General features: G+C 34.3%; 1 pseudogene; it reads left to right on the top strand.

Moving 5' to 3' along the window:
- Positions 1–11,322: 11,322 nt before the first annotated feature.
- Positions 11,323–13,284, top strand: LOC143388825 (lipoamide acyltransferase component of branched-chain alpha-keto acid dehydrogenase complex, mitochondrial-like; annotated as a pseudogene).
- The last annotated feature ends 1,650 nt before the right edge of the window (positions 13,285–14,934 follow it).

Below are 14,934 nucleotides of genomic sequence, written 5' to 3'. Positions count from 1 at the left end.
AATGTTTCACATCACTAATTATGTGATTTGGAAGGACTGTGGAAAATTACTTATGTGAGATTTTCCTCTAGCTGATTTGTGAAAATAATGAGGTGAAGATTAATAGAAAATATGTTTATAAAGGTGAAAACTTATACTTACTTGGTATATGCTACTATCATTTACCATTGAATGACCAACATGATGTTAAATGCAAAAAAATAAAATCTATGGGATAGGTCTTACATGAAAATAAAATGCAAACAGGTTTAGGATATACAAATTATGTGACCATTAAATGTAGAAAACATTATTTGATAAAATATATATTCCAATACCCTCTGTTGACATTTATTTTTCAGATTTGAGATTTCTTGTTACCTTATATATCACTTTACTCTGTTAATTATTCTTGATACAAAATAGTATTTTTTCATTATAATATATTTTGTTTTATGTTGAAATGTAACATGGAATCTTATTATGAAAACAGCAGTTACTTAAGAAGTTTTTACTAAAGTTTAAGAATACTATACATGAATATTATCTTTCAGATAAAATCTTCACCATTTTTTTTCAATTTTATATAATTTTAGTTGTCTAAACAATGACTCCAAAAATATGAACAACTTCAAGAGATCATAAAGCACATTACTTGTTTTGGTTTTAATTTTTTTGATATGATATCCATAATTTATTTTCTTGGAAATCCATTTAAGAATGTTGAATTTATCAAAAGGCTTAAGTAACTAAATGAGAATTTTGTCTCAACATAATGTAGAATATCTCTGTTGCCACCCAGTGTCATTTTCTTATTGTGTCTGGAGAAAGAAAAAAAATTCTTTATGTGTCCAATGTGTATGTATATAAGAGTCTCTTTTTAATGATGTAGAAGTTCTGCATTTGTATCACTGAGAAAATAACTTTCCTCCTGTAAAATAACAATTTCCTTGTCATTTGATTTCTGAAATGACACATTCCAGGAATTGTTTCCAAATGTGAGATGCTTGCATGCTCCCTGAACACTTTGTATCCATTAAAGCTCTACTGACTTGGGAAATAAAATGCAAATGTTGTAGAGGAAATGATTCTTTGAGATGAAGGGAGTGAACCTTTTCCTTTTACACTTTATTCATAAATAAATAAAGTAGTTTTTATTAAATTAAGGTAGAGAAAAATTAGACATTACTTATGTGTTAGATATTACTTCATTTAATTAGTGAGTTAGGTAATTTAACTTGGTATGAAGCTTATATGAGTTAAGAAAATCGTTTCTCCTAGTCAACTAGTTAATGATAGAAACAGAATTTAAGTGCAGAGCTGTATAAAACTATAGCATGACTTTTTATCACTACAGCTATACTTGTATAAAACTCTGAATTATTCAGAAGAAAAATCTGTTATGCTTGTTTTCTCCTTGTAACATTGTATAATTACAGTTTGGGTTAGCACAAAATAAGTAGATATCTAAAGATATCCTTCTATACGTATTCACTGAGAAATATTTCCTTTCCCTTTGAAAAAAATGTAAAAGAAACTGCTTAGAGTTATTAATGATAATGCTTATTTGTTGATGTTGATGACTGAAACACTGGAATATTAATGTGGGTTTTATGCACATTTATTAGGGTCATCTTCTCCTTGGTCTTTATATTTTTTTGTTTCCAGTGTACAAGTATTTAATAGAGGAAGAGCAGGAGGAAAAGTTTAACATTAAACAGAGTCATGAAGTGGGAGGGAAAGGGAGAGAAAAGGGAAATTGCATGGAAATGGAAGGAGACCCTCATTGTTATACAAAATTACATATAAGAGTTTGTGAGGGGAATGGGAAAAAAAATAAGGAGAGAAATGAATTACAGTAGATGGGGTAGAGAGAGAAGATGGGAGGGGAGGGGAGGGGGGATAGTAGAGGATAGGAAAGGCAGCAGAATACAACAGTTACTATTATGGTATTATGTAAAAATGTGAATGTGTAACCGATGTGATTCTGCAATCTTTGTAATGTTTTGAATAACCAATAAAAAAAAATATTTAATAGAGAATGTTTTCATAAATTAATTTTTTATTCCAGACTGTTCTCATTTCTGAAGTATTCCTTCATATATTAACTATAGTTGTTTATCACACCATTAAGATCATATTTAAAGACTGTTTATGGTCTGTATCTTAAATATCCTTGGAAGCACATATGTTGATCCTCAGCTAATAGTGTTGTGGAGAGATGCCCTTTCTGTCTCTGCTACTAGACGCAATGAGGGGAGCAGTTTTGCCCTTTCTATCCTGCTACTAGACACAATGAGGGAAGAAGTTTTGCTCTACCACCCACACCCCAACATGATGTTCTACTTTGGCACGTGCTCAAAGTGATGGGGGCAATTGAACTGAAACTTCTGAAAACAAGAACCAAAATAAATATTTTCTCCTTTTAAATCATTTTTTTCTGTCACTTTTTGTCACAGAAGTGACTGACACAAAACTTGTTCAGATTACTTCTCAAACACTCCTCAAACATAATTAATTTGAACAAGTTTTGAGTTTGATAGAGTCTTGCACTTTGAAAAATAGAGTCTGTCATTTAGGAAGATCCAGGAACTTAGATATCAGTTTAGGGAAAAAGACACGATTTTCAATAAAAAATTTTTTCTTTGAAGTTTGATTGTTTTATATATTCATAATGTTTTGTGCTCAATTCCTTGAAGAAAAATGACAAAAGAAGTATGAATTTTCCATAATTGTGATTGGATAGTGAACATATTAGAATACACACACTATTTCTACCTCTAAAACTGTTTCTGTGAAAAGTATCTGGGAAGAAGTTTTTACATTCATTTCAGAGAGAATGAGGCAGTTCTGCACATCTCCTAAAATGTTCTCTCTTCTCACATCTTGATTTCCTTGAAAAGGTCATTTATTTATTTTCTGTTACGTGAAGGCTATCCCTCAGCTTTTAGCAGAACCCTTCCTTCTCAAAGTGAATAAATTCTAGTCACAATGCACTTTCTAAAATACATACGGAAGAAAAAAAAGCACTTCATTTTTTTTTTCAAAACATTTTCTGGCTTATCTTTTAATTTTTGAGTGTATCTAATTATTAGAAATGTTTCAGTTCAGACAATTTATAAACATGTATTAATTAACAAAGGACTCGAACTATCTTCACTCCACTCTGCTGACACAATATAACAACAACAGCTACTATTAGTGTCATGTACCATCACAAAGGCTTTACTTTCACTATCTGAATGCTTTAGTTTCATTGGCTTTCTTAGCTTATTATCTGATTTCAGAAACTATATAGTTATTTGGTAAAATCCCTAATATCAGCAATTTTTAAGTTTGGAGAATTGGAGGAGGAGGATTGTGGGCTCAATGTCTATGTCCTAAAGGAAGGGTTTGAAAATGAAAGCCATAATAGAAAGATGAATAAAAGGAATTTGATGCACATGAATGCATTTGTACTTGATTTTGAAGTATTCTCTACAATAGAAATCAGGTGTAATTTCCGAGTTTCTCTCCAAAGAAAATACACATCTAGTACAAGTTGATACAATTGTTACACTTGCACAGAAGAGTGTCTGCAAACTTAAAATTTCTATAAAGTGCTGATAAGGCTGGGTGCAGTGGTGCACACCCTTTATCCCAGGGACTCCAGAGGCTGAGGCAGGAGGATGGAAAATTCAAAGCCAGCCTCAGCGCCAGCCTCAGCAACAGCAAGGCAATAAGCAGCTCTGACCCTGTGGCTAAATAAAATACAAAATAGGGCTGGAATGTGGTTTAGTGCCCCTGAGTAGTTCAATCTCTGTAACAACATCAAAAAAAATGTTAAACTGCTGAGTAAGAGTTAATAGAATGCTTGCCTATTATCTTTAATTCACTTTGAAGAAGAGTTAAGTATATCCCACATTCTTATTCACAAATTCACATATCATAGCTCAAGATAGCTATGGGAATTGAAATAGTTGGACTTGTCTCTCACCCACATACCATAATAATGTGTTAATCATTTGTTTGGGGAGGGGATGGAGTATAAAGAAGCATAGTCCAGAATGAATTCTACTCATATGAGAACTGATATGTGGCCTTGATTAGGTGTAGGAAACCTTGATACTACAATTCAATACATAGCAGACATACCAGTGAAGCACCAGATCATAGACTCTCTCTCAACTAGCAAGGAAGTCCACAGAACAGGGTAGAGGAGAATGTGGCTATGGAGTAGCTAATCAAGACCTCCTGAGATCAAGCAGGAAGTAGGTCTGATTTTACTATGCAGTTACCATGTGTATATACTCAGGTAGTAGCTAAGCAGATTACAAGCAGCCACCAATACAATTTCTGCTAACTGTCCTTGCAGAGACCAATGGAAGCATGGGCCATGGTGCAAGTGCAGGGAGTGCAACACATGGCCTCACGCCCAGAGCTGTGCCTACAGGGTAAGGGTAAGCGGTTTGCTGCTCACACACCTACCATGGGGGAGTGGTTTGCCACTCAAATGCCCTTAAAATATGCCATGTATGCAGTATTCTATGCGCTTATACCCACATCAGATACTTAATTTTGGTAGGCAGAAAGCAGGTTCACTAATTAGCAGTTCAAAGAGTAAATTCTCTCTGCACATAAAATTACAAAAAAACATTGCTATGGCAAACACCAAAAACAAGAGTCCATACATCCTGGTATGTTGTTAATTCCACTATGAACTTGGAATATATTCGTCTGAATGTGGTGGGACAACATGCAACAAGCTATGTGAAATGGGTTTATTATGGATAAGTAGGTAGCAAGGGAGAAAAGAAATCTTGGATCAATTGTAATTCACTTCCCTTTTACCCCACATTTCCACAACCATTTATTAGTATTTGTATTCTTGATCATTGTCATTTTAATACAAATGAGAAGAAATCTCAGTACAGTTTAAATTGACATTTCCTTGATTGCTAGAGATGTGGAACATTTTTTTATATATGTATTGGCTATTTACATTTCTTCTTTTGAGAAGTGTCTGCTTAATACTTTTGTCCATTTATTGATTAAATTATTTGTGTGTGTGTTTTCATTTTTTATTCTTTATATAATCTAGATATCAATGCTCTATCTGAAGAGCAGGTGGCAAAGGTCTTCTCCCATTCTGTAGGCTCTGTCTTAATGTTCTTATTTCCTTTGCAATGCAGAAGTTTTTTTAACTTAATGCCATCCAACTTATTAATTTTTATTTTTATTTCTTATGCTTTAGGAGTCTTGTTAAAGAAGTTTGTCCCTGTGCCAACATGTTGGAGTATTGAGCCAAATTTTCTTTTAGTAGGTGCAGGGTTTCTGGTCTAATTCCCAGGTATTTGCTAAATTTTGAGTTGACTTTTGTATGGGGTGAGAAATACAGATAAATAGAGATCTAGTTTAATTATTCAACATATGTTGGGACTGCAAATCAGTGCAACCACTCTGGAAAGCAATATGGAGATTATTCAAAAACCTAGGGATGGAATCACCATATGACCCCGTTATCTCAATTGTCAGTATACATCCAAAAATTCTAAAATCAGTATGGTAAAGAAATGTAGCCATATCAATGTTTAAAGGAGCCTGATTCACAATGGTCAAGCTATGGAACCAGCCCAGGTGCCTCAACCAAAAAAATGATAATAAAAATGTGGTATACTACACAATGGAATATTATTCAGACTTAAAGAGCAATGAAATTATGGCATTTGTAGGTAAATGAGTGGAACTAGAGACAATGATGCTAAGTGAAATAAACCAGACCTAGAAATTCAAAGATCAAATGTTTTTGCTGATATGCAGAAGCTAGTCTGAAATAAGGGGGAAATAATGCCCAGTGTAGTGGTGCACACCTTTAATTACAGCAGCTTAGGAGGCTGAGTCAGGATGATTGCAAGTTCAAAGTTCGCTTCAGCAACTTAGCAAAAGCCTAAGCTGTAGCCCAGTGGTTAAGTGCTCCTGGGTTCAATCCATAGTACCTAAAAAAAAAGGAAAGAAAAGAAAGGGGCTAGGGGTGAAGTCCATTAATATAGTGCAGTAGAGGAAGGGGATTGATTTGGGGGGCGGACAGAAAAATGGGGAAAAAACAAGAATGGAATTAATCTGACCTAACTTTTCTATGAACATATATTAATATGCCACAGTGAATCTTACATTTAGGTATATCCACAATGCACTAATTAAAACAAAAATAACAAACAAACAAACACTAAGTGAATAGTTGAAAGATCAGTAGACCAAGAGGGAAGGGAAGTGGGGAGAGAGTATGGGAAGCAAAGGGATATTATTGGGGCTGAATTAGAACAAATTATATCACATGTTTTCATAATTATGTCAAAATGAATCATAATATTATTCATAACTAAAAATAACTTATAAAATGAATTTCAGAAAAAAAGAAATTATATTAATGGTAGGAATTTTCACTCAAATTCTTGGTTAGTTTGAGACAGCATAAATTACTGTTGCTTTAAAAAAATATCATATATAGCAAATCAAATAATCTGTCATAAAACAAACTTGGGATTCTTCTGAACCTGTTTCAGACATTGTCCTGATGAAATCTTTTTGTTGTGGTTGTTACTATTTCTTTCTTAAACTGGGAAAGTACTATGTCTGAAAGAGATACATTAGATAAATTTCACTTGGGAAATAAAAATGCTAATGTTATAATGAAAGAAAGAAAGAAAGCTGTCCAAGACAATAGGAATATTGATTGCATATTCCTTACTTCACAGGACAGCTGAGGGACTACAGATTCAGACCATCAGGTTATACTTCAGGGCCCGGGTGAAATACTGGGCAACACTCTGGAAGATGTCTTATTTCTAGTGAAGAGGGGAATAAAGCATGTGTTATCCTACACAGTTCTTTCCTCACTCAAGATGTCGCATTCCATAGGAAGGACAAGAACAAGGCCAGGAATGTTTCAGCTGGTTCCTCTCTGTCTCAGAATATTATGTTTAGAGAACATTCTTCAGTTACTCTTGAGAACTATGAGCAAAAAAGGGAGAGAACTAAGTCAGTCTGAGGTAGTCTATGGAATTGTCCAGCAATCTGAATACAGCAAAATAAGCCAGATCACCTGAGAAGATAGGTCATATTACTTAAACCTAAAAGAAGTTGCACCATAAGCTAAAGTTTCAGTATCACCATTGAAAAGGAGAAACAAAATACAATCGTGGTAGATACTAAGGTTTTATAGTCACTTTCTTACTTCCCTGTGGGGAAATAACCATGGATAATGAAATCTTTATCAGATCATAGTAATAATGACAATAATTATTGTTATTGTCAATCATTATATTAATGATAATAACCAAAACTTCATTGGTCTCATCACTATAGTAAATACTTCATACATTTTATTCCTCTTAAGAAACTTCATAGCACAATTGATTTTTTTTTTTTAATTTTAAATCACTGTCATTATAGAGATGAGGAAAATGATGCTTGGGGAGGTAAAGAATTTGCATAAGCCTTGCAGCTGATCAAAGACATAAAGAGGAGATTTACACACACATTTGTCTATCAGTAGACAGATTAAAAGGATCTTACCCAAGTATATATGAACTTTAATTGGAAGTAGGACAGTTGGCAGTTCTGAAGAATAGCTTAGACATTCATTCATTTATGTGGAAGACATATAAGTAGAAACTGATTACCTTTCTCTCTTTGTCCACTGAAACTATATCTTTTATTTGGCCAGTGAAAACTATTCTTTTTATTTTCTTTTCCCTCACCTTTAGACAGAATGATTCATTCATTTACTTGCTTAGTTATAGTCGTGTGTTTCTATGTGTCTTACTACTCTTTTTTAGTCACCTTGAAGAAGTGCTGGGTGAACCCCACCCTCTCATCCACACATGTCCATGTAGCTCAAGATGGTGTGTCTTCATCATGCATAGACTTCACCAGGCTGCTTCTGAGGGAGCCCTGTTGCCTCTTCTTCTGACTATAAAATTATCATCTTCTTTGTAGTTAATTCAGGATGCCTTTCATCATCAGAACCATTAAATCATCTTTTGGACCCAAATCTTGCTGAGAGTGGTTTCCCCAGATAATCTTGGAAGTCTTATTTTAAACGAGGACTGTCTACTGAGTATACTAAAGTAGTTGTGCTTCAAAGGAGCTTGTCCTGGTCTAGTTTGAGAAAATTCTAGTTTGCCTTTAGAAGTGTATATGTATTCTTTCAGAATCTACAATCTCTACTTCATGTAATAAAGGCACTCTCAGAGTAGATTTTTGTCAACCTGCACTCCACTGAAGTAATACTCCTAAACTTGTTTTAAGTAGTAGAGGCTGCTTCCCAGTAAGGACTTCGTCCTTCAAAATTTGGCACTTTGTATTCCAAACAAAACTCTTAATATATCAACCATATACTCATTCAGGCTTTCATAAAATTAGGGATAATGGCTTATATCTATATCCCTCAAAGTTCTCCAGAGAAAAACAAGTAATACAAGATAAGTGTGTGTGTTTGTGTGTGTGTACATGTGCACGCATTTGAGAGGAAAAAAATTTACTTAAGGAATCCTCATATGGTCATGAAAGCCAATAAGTTTCATGGTGTGCCATCTGGAAGCTGGAGAACCAGGGAAGCTTATTTTATCATTCGAGATAATTCTGAAAGCCAGAGAATTGTGGGGCCAGCTGCATATATCTTATTCTGATATATGCAGTGATGCACTTATTCTGAGTCCAAAAGCCTGAGAACCAGCAGTACTGCCATCCAAGGGCACAGGAATATGATTTCAAGCAGAGAGTGAATTGTCTTTCCACTTTTTGTGGTTTGATACCTCAGAATATTGGCTGGTATCTGCCCGCACTGGAGAGGGGCAATTGCTTTACTCAGTTCACCAAATTAAATGCTAGTCTCTTCTACATACATATTCACAGACACATCCAGAAATGATATTTTACCAGCTGTCTGGGAATCCTTAGCTCAGTGAAGATGACACATAAAAGTAGCCATCTCATAAGCTAACCCTTAATAATTAACACAATTGCATTTTACCTTCAGGTTTCTGAAGAAGATACCATTTGTCATGGTGGCACTGTTGTAAATCCCACACAAAAGAGCATACTATCTAACCCCTGCAGAACACAGTTGCAAACTTGGGACACCGGATTTTTAAAGCTTTGTGGATAAATGTGAAGAAAGAGAAATTATTAAAATAAGGATTTATATAAAAATTAAATTGAAGGTATTCATATATGTATAAAAGGAATAAAAACCCAGATTGGTACTGAAATGCACTTGAGAAACCTTGAATTGACAATCTGAAATGAACTTTATTCTTGGTAATAGCAAATTTTGAATTTTCAGGGCAGTAGCCATGATTTAGTAGGCACCATTTCATAAATTGCCTCTTTGCTCCCTATTTCTCCTAAGAATCTGTAGGGTACATTACTTTCTTCTACTTAAATGTTTGTGGCAACAAAATGTTATTAAAATTGCTTTTTTGGCTGACAGAATGAGACATGATTTATTAATCCGTGATTCAGGTTCATAGATGAATTGGATATGGATCCTGTATTCTAAGAACATAAAAACCAGAAAGAGATTTTTTTGTAAAATATTTAATATATTTCCAAAAGTAGATTATGGCTTGGAAACATACATTTAAGGTGTTATAGAGGTAAAAGAAAATAGAGCTTTTATTCTACTAGGATAAAGAATAAAGAATAGCCAACAAATATCTAATGAAGACTTGTCTTTTACTACACATCTAATATTTTCTGAAGTTCTATTATATTATTCAATATATTCTTCTCCCAGATGGCTGGATTTCTGTCATTAAACTGATATCCAACTTGGAGATTATAGGAATTACCTTACTAAGGTTTCCAGGGTTGTAGTGGAGTCAAGAGGGTGGCAGTGGCAGCTCAGTCTACACCCTGGTTAGCTCTAGAAGGAAGTGGAGCAATGTTGACAGTTGACAGGATGTTTTCAATCCCCTAGCTTTGTGTTTCTGTAGTTGAATATGAATGAATATGTATCTCATCTGTATGTAACCTTTTAAGAACAACAATGTAATTATGTTTGATGATAACAGAGTAATAAAGGAAGGCTAAGCTAAAAGTCTTTAGGGCATGTTTCTTTAGGAAGGAGAAAAAGGAGCATCACATTTCAAGGCTAAAGAAGGACAAATTTATTTTGGATTCAGTAGTATACCTACTTCATGCATCAATTTGTCATTCCCCACCTTACTTTTCACAGAGTAATGAGACAACTTTCATAGAAGTCACCACACATAGTTTAATTAAGAGGAAATACATTTGGAATTGCAAGTTTAATAACTCTGGTTCCAGTGAAGCAGATCACAATGAGGGAGCAGCTGCTTTGCAATTCAAAACAGATGGTGCCTTTCTTTTTCTATTCAGATTTCCCTTTTCTAAATGGCATGTCCATTGAATACCAGAAAAGCTAGGACTTCAACACTTCTAGGTCATGAACATGCTTATGGAAGATGAATGTTAGAAATGTTTTGTGCTTTATATGCATGCTGCCTTTGACCACCAGTTTGTGACCAAATATTGGAAATGACTTTTTCCCACAAAACTGTAAGAAATTAGACCCCGCAAAGAAACCTGTTTTGAATAGTTTAATAGCATAAGTTGCCAGCTATTTTTCTACAATACATTAACTGATTTTGATATGAAGGTATATTATCTGAGGAGAGAACATGAAAGAAATAATACGGTAGGAAGTCATAGAACCAACAGGTTGTTGCTGATGCTTCATCAGAAGGGCATGTTTTCTTAAAACTCATGAAGGAACTATGAAACCTGTGTGGAAAGACAGATAATTGGGGCTGGGGTTGTGCTCAGTGGCAGAGTGCTCGCCTAGCATGTGCAAGACCCTAGGATCAATCCTCAGAACCACATAAATATAAATAAATAAAGGTATTGTGTCCAACTACAACTAAAAAATAAGTATTTTTTAAAAAGACAGAAAATTTGCTATAAATATTCAGACAATTTTATAAGATTTATTCTAAAAGTCACCTCATTATCAAGATTTTGGCTTAGCTTATTGTATATTTTTCTGAAAGAAGTGAAATCTGTTCAAGTCATCTAAATATACAGTGCAAAGATATGAATATGGTTTTGGAGCCTCAGTGCATCTGTAAGCAAGTCTTGGACATGTGAGCAAAGTGGAGGCTCTGAGGGCAGGGTCTGTCAGGCTGCTTGGTATCCTGCAAAGTCAATTGTCTAAAGTCAGACTCAAGTTTTAAATGTGTGAGCAGTGCGAGTACTGAGGACCTGGAGCCGCGGTGCTGGACGGCTGGTTTGTGTTTGCTATTTTCAAACATGTAGTAATGTTCATGTTTTGAAGCCAAAATGTGTGTGTTTCTTCGGTTATCCTTCATTCAAGTATAGTCATCCACATCAATTGCTGAAAACAACTGCTGCTCTACATGGACAAGTTGTTCAGTTCAAACTTTCAGACATTGGAGAAGGGATTAGAGAAGTAACTGTTAAAGAATGGTATGTTAAAGAAGGAGATACAGTGTCTCAGTTTGATAGCATCTGTGAAGTTCAAAGTGATAAAGCTTCTGTTACTATTACTAGTCGTTATGATGGAGTCATTAAAAAACTCTATTATAATCTAGATGATATTGCCTATGTGGGGAAGCCATTAGTGGACATAGAAACAGAAGCTTTAAAAGATTCAGAAGAAGATGTTGTTGAAACTCCTGCTGTGTCCCATGATGAACACATACACCAGGAGATAAAGGGCCAGAAAACACTGGCAACCCCTGCAGTTCGCTGCCTGGCAATGGAAAACAATTCTCTAAGAATAGAAAAACTCAAGAAAGAATTAGGAAAGAGCCGAGTGTGGTGGTGCACGCCAGTGGTTCCAGCGACTCAGGAGGCTGAGAAAGGAGGATTGCAAGCTTGAGATCAAGTTGAGTGAAGTTGTTGGCTCAGGAAGAGATGGCAGAATACTTAAAGAAGATATTCTCAACTATTTGGAAAAGCAAACAGGAGCTATATTACCTCCTTCACCTAAAGCTGAAATTATACCACCGCCACCAAAACCAAAAGACAGGACTGTTCCCATACCAATATCAAGGACTCCAGTATTCACAGGCAAAGACATAACGGAACCTGTAAAAGGCTTTCAAAAAGCAATGGTTAAGACCATGTCTGCAGCCCTGAAGATACCTCACTTTGGCTATTGTGATGAGGTTGACGTTACTGAACTGGTTAAGCTACGAGAAGAATTAAAACCTATTGCTGCAGCTCGTGGAATTAAACTCTCCTTTATGCCCTTTTTCTTAAAGGCTGCTTCTTTGGGATTACTGCAGTTTCCTATTCTTAATTCTTCTGTGGATGAAAACTGCCAGAATATAACATACAAGGCTTCACATAACATTGGGATAGCAATGGACACCGAACAGGGGTTGATTGTCCCTAATGTGAAAAATGTTCAGATCCGCTCTGTATTTGAGATTGCCACTGAATTGAACCGCCTCCAGAAATTGGGCTCTGCCAGTCAGCTCAGCACCAGTGACCTTACCGGAGGAACATTTACTCTTTCCAACATTGGATCAATTGGTGGCACTTATACCAAGCCAGTGATATTGCCACCTGAAGTAGCCATTGGGGCCCTTGGATCAATTATGGCCCTTCCCTGAATTAACCAGAAAGGAGAAGTATATAAAGCACAGATAATGAATGTGAGCTGGTCGGCTGATCACAGAATTATTGATGGTGCTACAATGTCACGCTTCTCTAATTTGTGGAAATCCTACTTAGAAAACCCAGCTTTTATGCTACTAGATCTGAAATGAAGATGAATAAGACATTGTTGAACTTTCTGAGCTTCCAAAGTATGTAAAGCCTCACTGTGCCAGCACACATTCTTCATCATAATTTGTATTATAAATGATTTGTATTATATGATCAAGGTTCTAAGGCACAATATTTATCACTACTATGTTAACTGTTTAATGAAAATGAGTAATAATGTAATAGGTCTCCTGGGGCTGTCACATTTTATACGTCAGAGTGGGATTTCTTGATATGGTGCTGAGGTCTGTGTGTCAGTGGATTGAAACTGACAAGAAAACGAAAGCAATGTTACTAACAGGCAAGTAGCCGTATACACACAGCGTTTGCTTCTTCCTTCCTTCCTTTCTTTCTTAACTAATTCTTAATGAAACTTTATACTTAATTGGGGAAAGGAATTTGTATACCAAAACATTTTCCATTTCCCTATAATCATGCTTATCCATATATAAGTGCAATTATACTTCTTTTAAGATATTTGAGTATATATATATATATATATATATATATATATATATATATATATATACTCTTGTTCTGTGTAGAGAGACTCATGTATGAATGCCTTATTTATATAATTTAACATCTTTTAAAGGGGGAAATTATAGCCTAATCTTAATGATAGTTTTATAATCAGTAAGGCTGTTAAAGGTACCTGGTTAAAGTGGATATACTTTGGCATTTAATTGGTAAGAAACTTCACTTTCAACAACTTACTTCATGTGAGGAAAGTACTTTAAATGTTGCAACTGTTGATTTTTTTTTTTAATTCAAAAGCCTGCTGCCTTTTAATTTTCTTGATTTTTAGCTACAAATAGATTAAGAAAAGAAAAAAGTGTCTATTCCATCCTCCATATCCTGAGTCGGAACATGAATAAAAGGAGATAAGAGTATGATGAGTAATTATGAACATAAAAATAAAATAATGAAATTTATTCAGAAAGGAAGGCTTCATAATGATTATTTTGTTAAAGGTTCACGTTAATCAGAAATATCAAGATGAATGTAATCCAGCATTGGGAATTGAATTCAGAAATCTGAGTTGTTTCTGATATTGTTCAATTGAATACTGTATGCCAAAATTCATTGTTCATGTGAAGTTTTGTGGCAGAAAAAGATCATTTTAATATCTACTTAAATTTTTTTTCTAAATGGGAATAGTTTTTAAATCAAAATAATAAATTAAATAAATGCTGTTATTTTAAAAATTCAGATAATATGGAAGTTACAAACAAAATAAGATATAATCCATAGTCCTACCACTATTAACATTTTGATGTATCTATATGCTTATTCTTTTTTATAAAAATTGGATCATAGTATATGTACTATTTGATCATTTTAATTTTTTTTCAACTTGTCATTATATTCTGGATTCCTATATGTCAATAAACAGTTCCACATTATCATATTTTAAAAAAAAAGTTTTAAATGTGTGGTTTGATAATTTGTCAGGTTGGCTGCATTTGAGCTGACCTTTAAATCTAAGTGGCAATCCTAAAATACTCTACATTAGCTTTTATATAGTCAGCTAAGAAAAGATCTGAGATTAAATGTGCACTGATCCTGTTGACAATGAGAAGCTTGTTGAGCTTTTAATTGGAGTTTTGGTCTTGATGCTACTCAGAATGACTGATATTTTAAAGCAAGATTTTTATTTTAAAGACATTCTATATTAATGATTTAGAGCAATAAAAAACTTTGAAACAGTCTTTGTAAATCCAATTTCTATAAGAAAGAAAAGTCATTTTTATACATATGCACACAAACTCACACACACAATTAGGCCTGGCAATATTTCCTATGATAAAACTTTTATGACCTGCTTTCAACCTCTGGCCATACAGTGAGAATCCTTCTAGAAGGTGCATTCATTATATGTTAAAATTGCTTTTGGGTTTAAGAAATCTAAGTTTTTTCCATATACTATGTCCCTCTAGACAACATTTAATATTGCAGTTTAATATTCAAAAGAAAACTATTTTTATAGCACTATAGACTGTAGAAAATAGAGAAAAGCAAAAAAAAACTATTCAATTTTAACTTTCACATTTATATAAATTCTTCACGTCACAGATCATGGATAGTGTGTTTTAATAATGCTAACTGAATAAACATATATGATGATTCACTTACAATATCAAGGCTTAACTTTTT

Source organism: Callospermophilus lateralis, unplaced genomic scaffold (genome assembly GCF_048772815.1).
Source record: "Callospermophilus lateralis isolate mCalLat2 unplaced genomic scaffold, mCalLat2.hap1 Scaffold_45, whole genome shotgun sequence".
Lineage (NCBI taxonomy): Eukaryota > Metazoa > Chordata > Mammalia > Rodentia > Sciuridae > Callospermophilus > Callospermophilus lateralis.
The sequence above is the reverse complement of the archived record's forward strand: the minus strand, read 5'-3'. Positions and strand labels throughout refer to the sequence as shown.